The following is a 17,488-nucleotide window of genomic DNA, read 5'->3' as shown; positions in this document are numbered from 1 at the left end:
GGGGAGCCCATTGTCTGTTGAGGGAGCCATTCCACTCTGGGAGGGATCTGATTCTCTGTATGGAGGGCTTCCCCTCCAGCAAGCCAACAGTGGGCCTTGGCCCCTTCCACTCCCTGCTCTGAAGGTCAGCCCTCCAGGGCCAAGCACAAAATGGGTGAACCCTCTTCCACCTGTCAATCCTTCAGACAGTGAAGGAAGCAGTCAGGTTCCATTTCCCAAGCCCTCCTGCCCTCCTCAAGCCTTCTGTTCTCCTGAATAATCAGGCACAGCATCTTCAAAGCATACCCCAATGTGCCCTTCTTGAGGTCCTTCCCCACCCTGGATGCCCTCCTCTGAGTACTCTCCAGTCCCTCTTTGACCTTCCCAGGCTGGGGCCCCAACAAGGAAATGTCCTATTGCACATGTGTCCTGGCATGTGAGTCTCTCACCTCCCTCCTTCTGGACCCTCAGGTTCCCTTAAGAAAGATCCACTAACATGGCCCTAGAGGCTATGGCCACTTTTGACCATTCTCTTGCTGCTCATGGAGCTTGTAGCCTACTCAGATCACCGAATCTTTTTCAGAAGGACTGCTATCTGACCAGGCCTCTCTCATCCTGCACTGCTGAAGATGTGTCCTCAAACCCAAGTTGCAGAGGAGGGAGCATCCTTTAGGTTTGGATCCAATCGATTTCATCCTTTTGGATGCAGCCCAGTGTTCTAGCCTGTCCAGATCTGGGGGCCCAAGCCCCTGTCCTTCCAGAGTGAGGGCTACCCCTCCCAGTTTTGGGTTACCTGCTAATTGGGTAAGCACTGATCTCTGGCTTTTGGTCCAAGTCACTGATGAATGATAAAACATCATACAACCAAGCATAGGGACTTGGGACCTCTCATTGGGGACCATCAGTCAAGCTGTTCTCAGGTCCTAAGGGTCTAGTCTGTCTGGGCCAACCTTGTGTTCATGTGTTCTGTTCTGAGCACTGTGACCAGTTCTAAGCTCTACTCACCTTTTGTCATCTGGATTCAAAAGCCACCTCAGATACTTACAAGTATATGACTAGGCAATGAGACTTTCCTCTCTCTGAGCCTCAGTTTCCTCATCTACAAAATGATAGGGTCAACCTGAGGTCTTCTGGTGACCCTTCCAATTGGAAATCCATGGAAGATCCTATGATCTAGGTCCCACTTCCTCATCCTTCCCATCCAATGATGGGAGAGACTTGATTCAGTTCTGTGGGGACAAATCTCAACTTCCTAGGCTGGCTACCTCAGCCCTCCATGATGTGGACACACTGACCTCTCCCTCACTGAATCTGGCCCCTTCCCCATCCCATTATGGTCCATTGTGCCTAGTCAGGCCACCTCCTTCAGCCTCAATGAGAAGCCATGCTTAACCTTGAGTGGGGGGCTCAGGGTAGGCTACCCCTGAGCCTTTGTTGGTCATTTTTGTCTTCTCCCCTAGAACTGCCTTCCTTGAGACCCCCTCCGCCTGCTGCCCCAAGCCTACCCAGCCTTGAAGGTCAGAATGCTTAGTAGAGCACAGAGCCAGGACAATGTGACCACTCTCAAGGTTCCCAGGGTCAGGAGCCTTCCTCCTCCTCTCCCCAGGACCGGACTCAATGTTTCTCTCTGGAACAAAGAGAGCCCTGATAAGGGGAAGTAACAAATTCCCAGCCCAGTAGCAACTAAGAAGGTCCAGGGTGGCAACATTTTCCTGTAGCCTGTATCCCTGTGAAATCTGCAGGAGTGAAATCTCATGGTTGGGAGGAAGCGTGGGGCTCCCCAACCCTGCTCTTTGTATCAAGAAGAAACTAGTCCAAGGGCTCCTACAGTACGCTGGGTCCCAATTCCTAGACCACGTCCCTGGGCAGGCCTGGAGGCTTGGGCATCTTCAGGCCTGGCTAGCTCTGCCCATTGTTCTAATGGGCCCCTCTTCCACACAGTCAATCTCCTGGCCAGGAATCAGGGCTGGACTTCCATCCTACCCAGAGCTCTCTGTTCTCCTCCTTACCCCCCACAGGTGGACCAGAGCAGGGCTGCTAGCACCTCTCTGTTCACTCCCCTTCATGCCCTGAATGTGCCCATGCTAGCAAAAGCCAGCCCCCCCCCCCAGAGGAGCTCCCCCTGGGCAGCACATAAGCCCTTTGTCCTCCAGGAGGAAAAGTAACAGAATATGGAGATTCAGAGCCCAGGGTGACAGGCAGGGGCTTGGGGAGGCTGAGAAGGGGCCTTGGTGCCATCTCCCTCAAATCTGGCCTTGTGGTCCCTGGCAGCTGCTGTCCAGACCCTTAGAGTCCATCTCAAGAGGTGTCAAACTCAAGTAGAATCAGGGTCCCTAAACCCTCCCAAAGGAGCCTTGAATGGCCATATTCCTTTGGAAAACCACATCTTATCATTCCCTATGTGTGACTGACTGAATTTGCTTTGATTTTGTTACCTGTTTTCCCAAAGACATTGTCATCTGGTCCTGGGCACTGGGTGGGGGGTGTCTTGCAGCCCCAGTCTGGTGGCTGCCACCCCTGATCTGGACCAGTCTCTTTTCGGGATTCAGGTGGAAACTGACCTGGGCCATCTTGACTTGGGCCCACAGAGAGAATGTGACCTGCCAAAGGTCAGTCACACTCAAGATTTGGCCCTAGAATGGAGAGCTGGAAGAGACCCTGGCCATTGTTGACTTCAGCTGCCTGTTCTCCTCATAAAGAAAGGGATGCCTGGAAAGGACAGGGCGCTGGCCCCAGGTCCCCTAGGTCCTCAATGTCAAAGCCAGGATCAGAGCTCTGGGATCCAGGCCCTTCCCTGTATTCCATGTTGCCTCATCTTCCATCCATACTCACTGACTTTTAGTCCCTTTGGGGGGGGGGGTCATTTGACTCACATGGACTGATGGGAATATTGACCACGCCATAGTGAGGCTCCGGGAGATTCTGGAGGCAGACAGTCTCCTTCAAGTCATCCTGTTATTGTGAGGTCTCCCCATTCTCCTTCCCCTGATCCCCCGACCTAAGCATTGATGTTGTTCCTCACTCCCTCAAGGACTCCCTTCCTCCTCTTGGTCCCACTCCCTGGTGTACCTGGGGCTGAGGGCCTTGGAAGACAGCTGCCCAGACTCCTTCAGGAGGTCATACCTGGCAAGCTGGGCCCAGGCTATTGTGGCTCCTCCAGTCTTCTTGTTTGAGCTGCCTAAGGCCTCAGCAGCTATCTCTCACCAGGCCACAGATTTTTGTCCATGCCAAGCTCTAAGCCTGGGCCTGTGTCTAGGGATGGTGTCTTGGTGGTGGCCACTTTTTCTGGTCATTCCCCGATTCCTCCCTTCCCTTGCTGTCTCTTGTCTGTCCGGGGGTCCCGACCCTTGGTCAGGACCCACATCACTATTGACCTGCCTGGAATAATGCTCACTTGGAAGAGCAGTCTTGTGCTGACTAAAAAGTCTTTTTCTAGGCCCACTCAGCACCCACCTGAGTTAGCTGCTGGGCATGGGCATGAGCAGACTTTCTTGGGAGTGATGACCTGAGATACCCTTGAGGATTGAAAGCTCCCTCCCAGCAAGTCCTCTTTGATCCAGTGGCCCAGGCCTCCTGGCTGCTCTGTGACTATGATGCTCCGTCCTTTGACTCTGGCATACTCTCTGGCTGACTCCCTTGCCTGGCATGTGCTCACCTCTGTGCCCCAGTTACCCACCTCTGTGCCTTGCTTGAAGTCCTTCTTCATATATCCCTTTTTTCCCCAGAAACCTTCCATACCCCCTCTTCTTTCCAGGGCCTTTCCTCTGTTCTTTCTTTCCTCTGGATCCTGCTCCAAGTCTGCTTCCTATGGACTTGTGTGTTCCCCTTAGGCCATAAGGCCTTGAGGCCAAGAAGTGGCTTTTGTCTCTTTTTGTGTTTGTTGCCTGCCCCATCAAACACCCCTGCTTAATAAAGGTTTGGGGATTCACGTTGAGGAGTTCTGTATGGAAGGACTCCTGTTGCATTGGCTGACTTGGGTCACTTTCCTCTACTGGGTCCCCCAGTCTCCTGCCTTTCCCTCCCTACCCCACCTCCTGGCTGTCCCCTTTAGAAAAAAAAAAAACAAACAACTGTAGAAGGAACAATACATTTTTTTTTATTTTTTATGCCAGTAAAAATTTTCAAACATAAGGAAATTTCAGTGGAAATTTCATTTGGGGAACCTGGAGAGATAAAATTTGAGGACCATCGTGAGCCAAGGGAGAGGGCCTAGTGAGAGGGGCTCTAGGATATGAGCTCTGGTGGCCAATGAGGCCTGAGGAGAGTGTAGCTTCAGCCTGCGTGATGTTTCTGCCATGCTCTGGCTCCTCTAGCAATTGAATGCAACCCTAGTATCCTGGAGCCACTTGAGTGGTCCCCCTAGGCCCTGGTCTTCTGGGTCCTCGTCTTCCAGGTGGGTCCCTCCTAAGCAGTTCTGTCTCCAGCTGCCCCCTTTCCCTTGGCCTTGGCCTTCTTGGGCTTGGGCTTGGCCTTGGTGCTTTTGCCATGCTTCTTGTTGAGCTTTTTTTGTCTTCTCTCACTGCCAAGGACTTTTCTTTCTTCTTGGTCTGCTTTGCCTTCTGTTTTCCTTCCTTTTTCTTTTTCTGGGGATGCTCTTTTCCTTTGGAGGATTCATCAGCAGGCCCATGCTCCCCAATCTTGGTAGTGGTGGCCTTTCTGCCCTTTTGGGACTTGTCTGTAAAACAAATCGTCGTGGAGGCTGTAGTCCTTTTGGCCTGACCAGGGCCCTTGAATATAGAATCAAAGGACTGAAGTGGGAACAGACTTCTGCAAACCATTAAATACAAAGCACTTTCACTATTCTATAGGAGTAAACCAAAGCCTAGAGTCTTGCAATACTGAAATACAAGAACAGACCTGCCATAGAAAGAGATTTGAGGTGTCAGAAGGAAAGTAAGTAAACCATGCCAGGCCCTTGGCCTTCTCAGTTAGGGCTCAGCATGAGTCCTGGAAACCAAGTGAAGGATGTGTGTGGGACAGTTGGGGGATGGCCTCTTGCTAACTCTGGGACAGAGGTGAGTCCGGGAGCTGGGACAGCTTCTGCCCTCGTCCTCTAGGAAAGTAATCCCCCCACTTTGTACCCCCTGGGCCCCCAACCCCATCCTCTTAGGCCATTTCCTCTGCCTTTCTTGCCAGCTTCAGTTTTCTTTCCACTTTTCTTCGCAGTTTTCTTTCCTCCCTTCTTTGAAGACTTTCCCTTTTTCTTGGCCCGACACTTGGATCTCTTCTCTTCTTTTTCCAGACAGACCAGCATTGAAGTTAGCTGTCTTTTGACCTTGCTAAGCTCATTCTTCAGGCTGTTCATGCTTTCTTCATTCAGTCTGACTAACTTGAATGCAGGTCCCTGCTCCTCCATATTGATAAAGAAGGCCTTTTTGCCTCCCTGGGGAGTCTTGGCATCTTTAAAAAAAAAGATCATGGTAGTTTTAATGAAGGATTTTCCTGTGTAAAAGGGCAAAAAGACAGAAGGCAGGCCTTGGATGGGATGCAGGAGGTTTGGGTTCAAATTCTGCTGTGTGACCCTGGGCAAGTTTTGCAGAAGACATAATGGTGTACAATGAAAGATACAGGAACAAGTAGTCACTCAATGAGCATTTCTGTTTGGCAGGAGTTGAATGGTGGAGGTATGGAGTGAAAGCCCTCAACGTCCTCATCCTTAAACTGATGAGGGAGATGCTATATGTTTACATCAAACTGTGATCTCAAAGATGGAGATTGGGAGATGTTTCCATATAGAGATGAGTCTTTTGGTGTGAGTGACTTGCCCAGGGTCACACAGTTGGCAAGCAGAAGCTGAACCTTGGAGGACTCCAAGGAAATTGAGTTACAGGTGAAGTGGCTGAGTATCCCAAGCATCGGCTCAAGGCTGTGGAGGTGAGGGATGGGATGTGTGTGTGTGTGTGTGAGAAAGAGCAAGTGGGGTGCTGTGAGTCATCATGGAGTGAGTGCAGGGGAGTGATGAGTAACAAGGTTGGGGAGATGGACAAAAATGGGTTTGGGAATCTGAGGTTTTTCTTGGACATAAGAGGTGGGCACTAGCATTGTGTTAATGAGTTGGGGTGTGATGTGCTGGGATCTTTAGGAAAATCACTTTGGTGAGGGATGGGAGGATGAAGTGGGGGGAGGTGAAACATGAAGCAGGCAGAGCCCACCTGCACAGCAGCTACTGTAGTAATGCACCATAGGAGGTAGCAGGGTCAGAAGAGAGAAGAGAGTGTATTCAGAGATGTTAAATTAGAAACAAAATGATTTTGCAAGAGTTGGGGGTAAGGGAGAATGAGTCTGACACAGAGTTAGGGAGCTAAGTGGCATTTCAGTGGATGGAACAGTGGAGTCAGGAAGATCTCCATTCAAGGGGCTTCAGATACTTCCTCTTTGGGTGACCTTGGGCTTGTCACTTCACTTTTGCCTGTTTGCTCATCTATAAAATGGAGATAAGGATGATGTTTAGCTCTTGGGGTTGTTGTGGGGATCAAATGCAATAATAATTGTTATCATTATTGTAATTGTAAGGCCTTGGAAGTGGTATATATCAATATTAGCTATTTTATTAGCCTAGGAGACTGGGAACTTGGGGGTGCTTCTAGTGTTATAAAATCACAAGATGGGACACAACTGAACAAATTAACATGGTGTTTCTAGATTATCCTGAAGGACTGATGATGAACCATGCTCTCTGCCTTCAAAGAAAGGGCTAGTTTTTACTTTGTCTCTTTTTTTCTTTTATTCAAGTCTCCTTGTACAAAATGACAAAATGGAAATGTTGGACATGACTATAGTTGTATAATCTATATCTGGATGCTTGCTGATTGGGGGGAAGAGGCAGGGAGGGAGGGATAGATAGAATTTGGAATTCAAAACTTTAAATCAAAATGATAAAAATAAGTTTAAAATAGAGGGGAAAATTTGGTAAATGATATTTCTCCTACATGTGAGTTTGCAAAGCTTTTTGAGGAGGAGTTCTTTATCTTTTTAGTTATAGCCTCTTTGGTTGGGCTAGGGGAGCCCAGAGACTCCTCAGAATTATGATTTTTAAATTATTAAATAAAATGTAAAGGAAAATAATGATACTGAAACATAGATTAATTAAGAAATTTTTAAAAGATTCATAGTTTCCAGATTTCGCCAGTCTCCTTATCTTGTTTCCCCTCTCCCCCAACCTGTTTGATTATTTTTTTATTTCCTACCATCACCCCATGTGAATGATCCCTTCCCCCCAACTGTCCTGTCACCTGCCCCACCCTTACTGTCTTTCCCTTCCCCCACCTGAAGCTTTTCCCCCATCTCCCATTTTATTTTCTTCTCGAGACAAAAAGTTAAAAGAATTGTTGTTTAGTCACACATTTTATGTATGAGGCTCAACCTCAGGCCCAATTACGTCCTCAGACTCAGCTTCACTTTATTATCTCTAATGTGAAGGCTTTGGACTTGGATACTTTCCCAAGTTTCTTTTCAACATTAAAGTTGCCGGTCTACACATTTTTTATTCATTTTCAGTCATAAAAACGGGCATTTGGAAGGAATGGCCGTGATATACTATCTTTGATTCTGTGTTGGAGGAAGCCATTTTGGCCCTATAGGACTGCTTCTATCCTCAAGATGGTTCCCCACAGAATTACATGGCCTATGAAAGAAGTTTCCAGAACATTTATAAGAAAAGGTTTTAGAAAAATTGGCTCTGGGGGGTAACTAGGTGGTGCAGTGGATAGAGCACCAGCCCTAGAGTCAGGAGGACTTGAGTTCAAATTCTACCTTGCCTTGGGCAAGCCACTTAACCCCATTGCCCTGCAAAAACTAAAAAAAAATTGGCTCCAAAGGCCATGCGAATGGTCCCCTACCCCCACACTAAAGTTCCTGTGAGCTGACATGACCTAACAGCCATGGTCCTGTCACCTGACCCGCCCTAAGGTTGTACCACATGCCAACTCCTAATGGTCATACTACCTTCCCTGCTTTAACAACGGTCCTTTCCTCTCCCCCACCTTAAGCTTTTTCCCCATTTCCCATTTTCTTCTCTTGAGACAAAAAGTTAAAAGAATTGTTTAGTCACACATCATTTTATGTATGAAGTATTTGGAAGGAAAGGCCTGTATACTCTAAGTGTCTTTGATTCTGTATTGGAGGAAGCCATTTTTGGCCTAGAGGGCATATTTCTCCTCACAATGGTTCCCCACAGAATTACATGGTCTATGAAAGAAGTTTCCAGAACATTTATAGGAAAAGTTTTTAGAAAAATGGGCTCTAAAGGCAGAAGTGTGATTCATGTGGCTTTAAAAAAATAGTATTAGAAGGAATCTAAGGAACTTTCTGCTAAGTTTGCAGAATGAGGTGAATTAAAAGTGACCCTTAAGAACATGCCCCTGGCCCACCCTTCTCCCCTCACTCCACCTTTTCCCTCAGCTCCTATCCTGTTCACCTGGAACTTCTGAATCTTCAGCTGCTGAGTCCTTGTTTGGAAATTTGGGTCCGAAGAGGTCTTTGTTATTAGCGCCCTGGTGCTGCTGACTGACTGACGTACAGGCAGTGGTCTCTGGAGCTGTTTCACCAAAGCCCCACCACTCCATGGTTGGTGAGCATGAATTACATAGGCACTGCCAACCCCAGTCCTCCTTACTCATCGCGGGGTCTTCACTGCTCCCCTTAACTGAGAGTGGAGTGCTTTACCTGTTGGGTCAGACTCATCCGAGCCTAATGAGGAGTGAGCTTGCTGACCCTGCCCTAAGTATGCCTTACAGGAAAGTCAGACGCCGGCTAGTGGAGCCTTCCAACTATAACCGGAACTCCCTTTTCCTTCCGATGTCTCCCCTCTAGAACCTGCTATACCTTTCTATCGCTGCCAAGAAGAGTGGGGTAGAGGTGAATACTGCCCTCACCAAAACAGAGTCTTTTGCCAACATTTCTCACAAATGACTACCCAGCCCGTGGTTTAAAGATCTCAATTAAGAGGGGTCCCCTTTCCTACCTGCCCAGACAACCCAGGCTACTGCAGACCAATATTTATTATTATTTATTATCTCAACTTCTTCAACAGCACCCCCACATGGTGTGACTCTCCATTCTAGTCACCCTCCTCTGGACATACCCCAGTGTATCAGGGTGCTTCTTAAATTGAGATCCCTCCCCACAGAGGTGAGCCCCCTACCCAAGATGGAGCCCGACCATAGTAGGAAACAGGAAGGCTCACATCCCTAAGTCCTGGACCCTCAAACTCCCTTCCACATTGCCCAAGATGGGATTCTTAGATGATGGTCACACAACAGCGACTCCTCTTGGACCCATAGCCAAAACAAGGTCCAGAACTGTGTCCATAAGCTGTTGGCTAGTCTTGTTTCCCCCAACCCAGATTTGTGAAGTGATGGTTTTGAATCTCCCTGATCCACCTTTGATTCCTCCTCTGTGGTCTGCATCTTCTTCTCTTCAGCCTAGGACATGTTTGTGGATCCTGACTCTGTCCCCCAGCCTGGCAGTGACCTCACCCTCCCAGCTCTGGCTCATCTGCAAAGTAAATGAGCTTGCCCCCTCTGCACCTCTAGGATGGAGATCCCCCTAACCTATAACTGTTGATTAAGCAGCCCAGAGCCAAGCCAGACCCCCGAGCTACTCCACTGGGGGCTGACTTCACCCACCTTGCCATGGACCCCACCTGGTCTCACAAACAGCTCTGAACCCACATCAGTGTACGATCATCTCTGAGCATCCCATTCCACTCGGGGAAGGCTCCCATGGTTAGAAATGTTTCCTAACAGCAAGCCCAGTTCTCCTTCCCCACACTCATACCTTAGGTTCTCCCCATCCTTCTTCCCATGTCCCCAACTCTGTTTCAGGGGCCAAACAGAAGTAAACACTCCCCTCCACCCCTGGACAAGCTTTACCATACCTGCAAACATATATCCCACAGGCCTGCTGCACTTCCTCAGCTGCCCCCTCAACCCTTCCTAATGAGTGCCAATCTCCCCCCACCCATCCTGCTGTTCCCAAGCTTCCCCTGTCCCTTCCCCTCCCTCAGCGGCCCTTGGCTCCAAGCCCAGACAGATCACCCACCCTGACTGGGGCCTGGCTACTTGTTTGATTCAAGGTCAGTTAAAGTTTCTATCACACACACACACACACAGACACAGACACACTCACAGAGCCCAGTGACTGGGGCCTAGCTACTTGTTTGATTCAAGGTCAGTAGAACTTACAACACTTCTCAGAAATTAAAGTTTCCATTACATACGTAGTCCCCCACCCCCATGCCATATATACACACATACTCACACTCTGACATATACCACACACTCAGCAAAAGTAAAAGGCTAGGCAGACACACCCACACCTGCTTTCAAGCACAAGAGGCCTAAAAGGACCCTCCAATCTCGACTGACCCCAGGCCTCTGACCAAGGGAGGTCAAGGACCCAAGGAGCTCCCCACAGTTGGGCTATCACTCAGGCCCAATGGCTGAAGGGCAGCTTCTCCTGCCCCATTCCTCCTTCTTCCCTCAGGGTCCCAATTCCTTAGTGCTGTGCCCCCCAGTCCATCTCAGGAGTCTGCATCAATAACCTGGTGCTTTGGAGGAAGAGCTCCTAGAGCTAAGGACCAGACAGGATGTTGAGGGGATGAGGCTGGAGTAGGCCTTGCAAAGGCTTTCCTTCCAGCACTGGGACCTCCAGCAAAGACAAGAATCAGTAGGGGAAAGGATGTCAGACCACAGTCTGGAGATGACAAGGGGCCTGGAGAAAGGGGCAGGTACCGGATGATACCACCTGGCTTGAGGGCAGTTCTTCAGTCAAACCGGAACCCCTGTATACTGTCTCTCTGAGGGAGAGAGCCAACGTCTCTGCCCTGGTTAGGGCTTTCCCCAAGAGCACCTGGGCAGGGGGCTAACTGTGAGGGTGCTGGCACCCTGGTTTATCCGAACCCAAAGGGACCTGGATGCTTTACTATGTTGGGTTCTCAGAGATAGAGACCCACTCACTCCAGGATGTCCCTTTTCCACTTCCCATCCCTGCCACCTTTAAAAACCAAACCAAGCAAAACTGCAAAAGGATTGATTGACTTTGTTTTAATTATAAACTGACTAAAAGTATCAAAGTTAAAAAAGCTGAAAAAGCAGAATGCTCAGGGTTTCATTCCATCTCCTGGGAGCAAGAAGTGGGAAAGCCAAAAGAGCCAAGACAGGCCAAGAAAGGCCTGTGGGGAGCATGTACTCAGATCCCAAGGGAGAGACCTGGTGGGGCTGGCTGCAGGAGGAGACCCCAGGCTCATAGCAAGGGCTGGTGGACCTAGTGACCAGCCCCTCCTAATAGTGGCTTCCACCAGCTGCCCCATCATCCTCATCTTCTTACTCCTTCTCTTCCAACTTGGGTTTCTTCGGGAGTCTGTAGCCCAGCTCCTGCTCTGAGGCCTTTTCCCACATCATCTCCTGGAATTGGGATGGTTCATTCAACACCTTTTCCAGGTGATCGAGTAGGACATCTACTCTCTCCTTAACGTCCACAAACTCCTGCTTTGTGGCCTGGGAGTGATCATTTGGGATTTGGGCCGCCTTGGGCAATTGACTTGTCTGCTCACTCTTGATTTGGGCTCTGTTGGATGTCTTGTCTGGTAACAGGTAATAATAATTGGTATTATTACAAACATACCCCCCCAAATAATAATACATGGAACAAACAAATGGGAATAGAATTGGCCCATCACTATGGTCCAAGCTATGGCCCACCATTATATAGCTATGGCAGAGACTGGTACATAGACAAGTGTTTGTTATCCTCCATCCCATACTTAATGCTGTACTCAGAATCCCTAGCTTACACATGATGGAAGGCTTCCAGACTAGAGAGACATTGGAGAAGAAATTAAAATCACTTGAGGCCTAGATGAGGCACAGGTATGGGATCCCTGTTCTGGAGACTGCTTGAGGGGGGACCTAGATGAAGAGACCATATTCCAAAGGGAAAAGCAAGCTCCTTTAGCTCTCTGGTCTATTAGGGCCATAAAGACAGTTCTGAAATTCTCTGATCCCAAGTGTCTTCTATCATTTGTCCATGATCTTCATCCCACATAAATTAAGGGCATTGAACCCGATGTCCTGGGAGGCTAAGCCCTTCTCTGACTTTCGGGTATTGTGCAGCATACTGCCTGGGTCTCAGTTTCCTAAACTGTAATATAAGGTACTTGGACTTGATGTTGTCTCAGATGTTCTGAGTTTTTAAGTGATTCCCTTGGGGTCTCAGGTTTACTTTTGGTAAAATGGGCTGAGGGAGTAGTCTAGTCATCCTAGGACATTTTATGATGCTAAATCACCTTCACCCTTTCTAGGGCTCAGATTTCTCCATAACTGTCAAATGAGAAATTGTCCTCTGATTTCTAATCTGAATTTCTTAGGGAGAGCCTTAAAGGATCCTCCCCCCTGCACCTCAGTTTCCTCTCTTTAGAGGGAGGGTGAGAACTGGACTTGAAAGGTTTAAAAAAGTTTTTTTTTATTTACTGAAGGCAATGGGGTTAAGTGACTTGCCCAAGGTCACACAGCTATTTAATAATTAAGTGTCTGAGGTTGGATTTTAACTCGGGTCCTCCTGACTCCAGGACCAGTGCTCTATCCCCTGCGCCACCTAGTGCCCTCTGGAAAGGTTTTATTTTTGTTTTAGGTTTTTGCAAGGCAATGGGGTTAAGTGGCTTGCCCAAGGCCACACAGCTAGGTAATTATGAAGTGTCTGAGGTCAGATTTGAATTCAGGGACTCCTGACTCCAGGGCCGGTGCTCTATCCATTGCACCACCTAGCTGCCCCTCTCGATAGGTTTTTAAAAGATCCCAGCTGTTGCTCATTCTGAGTCTTGTTCTTCCCCTATATAAAATGGGGAGGTTGGGCTTAATGACTTCCAAGACCTAGGCCCCTTCTCTGATATCCTATAACCCTCCAAGCTGTCCACTCTCCAGGCATCCCCTTTGTCCTCCAGTAAACTGAGGCAGAAAGTTGACAAAGTTAGGCCCTCATATTTGGCTAATCAACCCCTTCCCCTTGACCTTCCTCTTATTCTCTGGGACTTGGTTTCATCTTTTATCAAAGGGGAGGGTTTGGCCTGGGTGGTCTCCCTCTGTTTTTCCTTTTGTAAAATGAAGAGTCTGGATTTGACGAACTCTAAGGACCTTGTTGCTAAAACTGACCTCCTGTGCTCCTTTGGGTCTCAGTTTCCCTCTCTGTAAGTGAAGGCGTTTCTAAAACATCTGACCCCTAAGTTGTAAGTTCTCCTAAGAATGTTCCTTTTACTAGGATTCACTTTCAGGTTCTGCAAAGTTAGAGGGCTGAACTGGGTGGTCTCTGAAGACCCTGACTCCAAGTCTGAAGGGGAGTGAGCAGAAGGGAGTTATCCCTTTGGGACTTCAATCTCTGGCCTCCACAAAATGAGCTGGGTGGTGGGTGGAGGGCTCCCAACTCCTGAATTCTGTCCTAGGATGCTCAGTGATTCTCCTGCCCTGTTGACTTGTCTCTGCTCTGCAAAAATAGGTCTTCCCCAACCCCCCCCCCCACTGCCCCACCATGTGAGACTCACTGTCTCTTTAGAAACTGGGTCTCTGGGATCCTTAGGGTTTATTGCCCTGTGGGGCTCAGTTTTCCCTTGCTCTCCTCACCTTTCCCAACCCATGTCCATTTACCTTGGTCCATTTTCTGACCTGGTGAAGGTTCCGTTCAAGGGGCAGGTCTAGGAGAGGGATGCAGCAGACTGCTCAGAACAGGTAAGGAAGGGCTCTGTCCCTTTGGAGATCTGCAAAGCAATAGCAAGATGACAAAGCTGCCTCCTAGTGGATTTTCAAAGCCTACCTGCCCCACCCCTCCTGCCCTCCTCCTCCTCCCTCACCTGCCTTCCTCCCTCCCTCAATCCAGACCTAAGGTCTGCCTCTGTCTCTGTCTCTCTGTCTCTGTCTCTGTCTCTCCCTCTCCCTCTCCCTCTCCCTCTCCCTCTCCGTGTGTGTCCCTCTCCCTCTCCCTCATTTTCCATAATTGCTTTATTTCGAACTTGATAAATACAGACAACCCCATAGACAGAAGAGAGAGACCTTTCGGGCCCATTCCCAAGCAGTACAGGTGTTTGCAATTGCTTTTCTGGATAGCCTTTTACAAGCCTGGCTCCCACTAACTCTGCTGTCTCACTCGCCTCCAGATTCTAACTGCTCTCTGCAAAGCTGCTCCATGGACACTCCTTTTGGAGCTCTTTTCTTCTTCATTGTCAGGTCATCATAGTTACCCACTGTGCACCTCCTTCCCACAACCCCTACCCAAAACAAGGGTCTTCTTGAGAAACAAAGACATCTAGTCAAGCAACCCAACTTCACTCAGGGTTGGGGTGTGCATCTGAAATGCTCTGTTCCCCAGTGTGCCTTGAGTTCCAACTTTCTACCAGGAGGTGGGGGGCAGCACTGGGAGCATGTTCCTGGGTTTACCAAGGCTTGATTGGCAATGCTGGTGCTTTGCATTGAGTCAGAAGTCTTTCAAGAAGTTGTTTTTGACCATTGTATAAATTATTAATTACAGTATCATTACATAGACATTTACATTGGAGTTCATACATTGCATAGAATAATTTTCAGTTATAATTTATTCTCCTCATTCTCCTTTATTCTGTGTCAATTTACACCAGACTTTCTACCTTTCCATTAATGCATCCCTTTCATAATTTCTTATGTAGTGTTTCATTTTATGTATGTGTAATGGGAGATGGCTAAAGAAATGGTGATCTCTCTCTCTCTCTCTCTCTCTCTCTCTCTCTCTCTCTCTCTCCCCCCTCCCCCTTCTCTATGTACATAATGTATGTGCATCAGGGCAGCTAGGTGGTACAGTGGATAGAGTACTGGCCTTGGAATCAGGAGGACTTGAATTCAAATCCAGCCCCTGACACTTGCATAAATCACTTAACCCTGATTGCCTTGCAGCCATGGTCATCTCCAGTTGTCCTGATTCCTATCTGACCACTGGACCCAGATGGCTCCAGAGGAGAAAGTGAGGCTGAGGACTTAGCACAGTTCCCCCTCCCTCCGAACCAATTCACGTGCTTGCCATGGCATCACCTCCCTGATGTTGTGGTCTTCTTTGAGAATGAAGGACAAACATTATTATTTCTTCATTCCCCAAGTGAAAGGTGTCCATGCTTTGTTTCCAGTAATAAAAACTTGCTTTGTACATAGGAATTCTTTTGTTCTTTCTTTGGACTTTGTCAGGATATATATAGGCCCAGCAATATCATTGCTGGGTCAGAATGTTGACATGTTAATGACTCTTTGGGTATAGTTCTTTTTTTTTAGGATTTTGCAAGGCAATGGGGTTAAGTGACTTGCCCAAGGCCACACAGCTAGGTCATTATGAAGTGTCTGAGGCTGGATTCAAACTCAGGTCCTCCTGACTCTAGGGCCAGTGTGCTATCCACTGTGTCACCTAGCCACCCCTGGGTTTAGTTCTAAACTTTCTAGAATGCTTGAACCGATTGATCCCACCAGCAACATCTTCCCAGATCCCCTCCAAAAACTGCCATTCCCGTTTTTCTGCTTATCTTTGCCCAGCTGACATATGTGAAATGAAACTTCAAGTCTTTTCATTGGCTTTTCTTATTATTAATTATTGAGAGCTTTTCTTTTGTTTTTTACATATGTTCGTTGATTCATTGTATCAGCTCTTTGGAGACATACCTGCTGATTCTTTTTTTTTGTAGGTTTTTTTTTTGCAAGGCAATGGGGTTAAGTGGCTTGGCCAAGGCCACACAGCTAGGCAATTATTAAGTGTCTGAGGTAGGATTTGAACTCGGGTCCTCCTGACTCCAGGGCCAGTGCTCTATCCATTGTGCCACTTAGCCACCCCATACCTATTGATTCTTTTTTCTTTTTAGGTTTTTGCAAGGCAAACGGGGTTAAGTGGCTTGCTACACAGATAGGTCATTATTAAGTGTCTAAGGTCGGATTTGAACCCAGGTGCTTCTGACTCCAGGGCCGGTGCTTTATCCACTGCACCACCTAGCCGCCCCACCTGCTGATTCTTAATCTTGCTTCTTAGGATGTTCTCTAGCCTTGAGGATCTCTTCTTCTAGTCAAAAATATGGAAAATATCAGATTCCTTTCTCTTCTAATTACTTTGTAAGATGACATTTCAAACCTAGATCATGTCAATGTATAGCATGGAACCTATGAAAAGACTACCAGACTGCCTTCTGTGGGGGGTGGGGAGGGAAGCGAGATCAGGGGAAAAATTGTAAAACTCAAACTAAATATAATCTTTCAGAAAACCAAAACCAAACTAGATCATGGAAACGTGGGGAGTTTATCGCGGTGGGCGATGTCGGTAGACTCCCAAGACAAACTGCTCTATTTTTTTCTCAGCAACTTCTTTCCCACCAGATAGCTGAAGTCCTTGGATTTGTCACACTCAAGTTAATATTTTTGATACTGTCTAGGGATTATGTTTCTAATTTGTTCAAATTTCCCTGAACAATGTTTCTCTGTTTTAATCAGCACCAAATATTTGTGTTGATAACCGCTTTGTGCTATTGTCTCATATCAGGTACTGCTAGGCCCACTTCCTGCCCACATTTTTCATTATTTCCCTTGAAATTCTTGTCATTTTGTTCCTCCAAGTATATTTTGTTATTACTTTTGTTTTACAAAGTAAACCTTTGGTAGTCTGATATGGCTCTAGATATGGAAGTTTCTGTTCCATAGATATAGTGTAACCATGAGTGAGCTCATGGAGGCTTAGCATTGGAAAGGCACCCAATGGCCTTCAAGTGTAACTCAGTCAGTTAAAGGGGTGCTCCAGCCTCTGCTGGAAGGCCTGCAAGAAGGGTGAGCCCACCATCTTTTGATGAAGCCTATTCTACTTATGGCCAGCTCTCTTGCCATTGGACCTATTTTAGCCCATTTGTCATTTCCCTCCATGGCTGCTCCTGATTCTGCCTTCAGTCCTTTTTTATAATTTCATCTGTGCTGTCATATAATCCATATCTCCTCAATTCTCCATAGAATAGTATGAAAAACTTTGCTAAAATCCTGGTAAACTCTAGCCATCTCCTTCCCATTCTCTGTTAATTTAATAGTCCTTTTCCAAAAGACACCTAGGTAAGTTAGGCAGCCACTGTTCTTAATGAAGAGCAGCTGGCTCTTAGCAATCATTTCCCACCTTCTAGGTGTTTCCAGGCACCTCTTAATACTCTGTGCTAGACTTTTCCCAGGAATCTAAGTCTGGCCTATTTGTGGATTCTGTCCTCATCCATTTTTGGAAAATCAGGTCTTTTGCCCTTATTTAACCTTGAGGTGCCTCTCCTGTCTTGGACGATCTTTCAAATCTCCAGGTGGTGGCCCAGCAATAACATCTGCCAATTCTTTCACAACCCGAGGAGGTAATTCTACACCAGGTGACTTGAATTTATCAATGGCAGCTATCCTGACCACTGCATTTCCTCACATACTTTGGGATCAACTCCCTTTTGGTCAAAAGTTCTGGTCATTCTCAGTGTGGGGGTCATTCTCCTTGGCTGAGCAAACAG

Source organism: Macrotis lagotis, chromosome X (assembly GCF_037893015.1).
Source record: "Macrotis lagotis isolate mMagLag1 chromosome X, bilby.v1.9.chrom.fasta, whole genome shotgun sequence".
Classification (NCBI taxonomy): domain Eukaryota; kingdom Metazoa; phylum Chordata; class Mammalia; order Peramelemorphia; family Peramelidae; genus Macrotis; species Macrotis lagotis.
The sequence above is the reverse complement of the archived record's forward strand: the minus strand, read 5'-3'. Positions refer to the sequence as shown.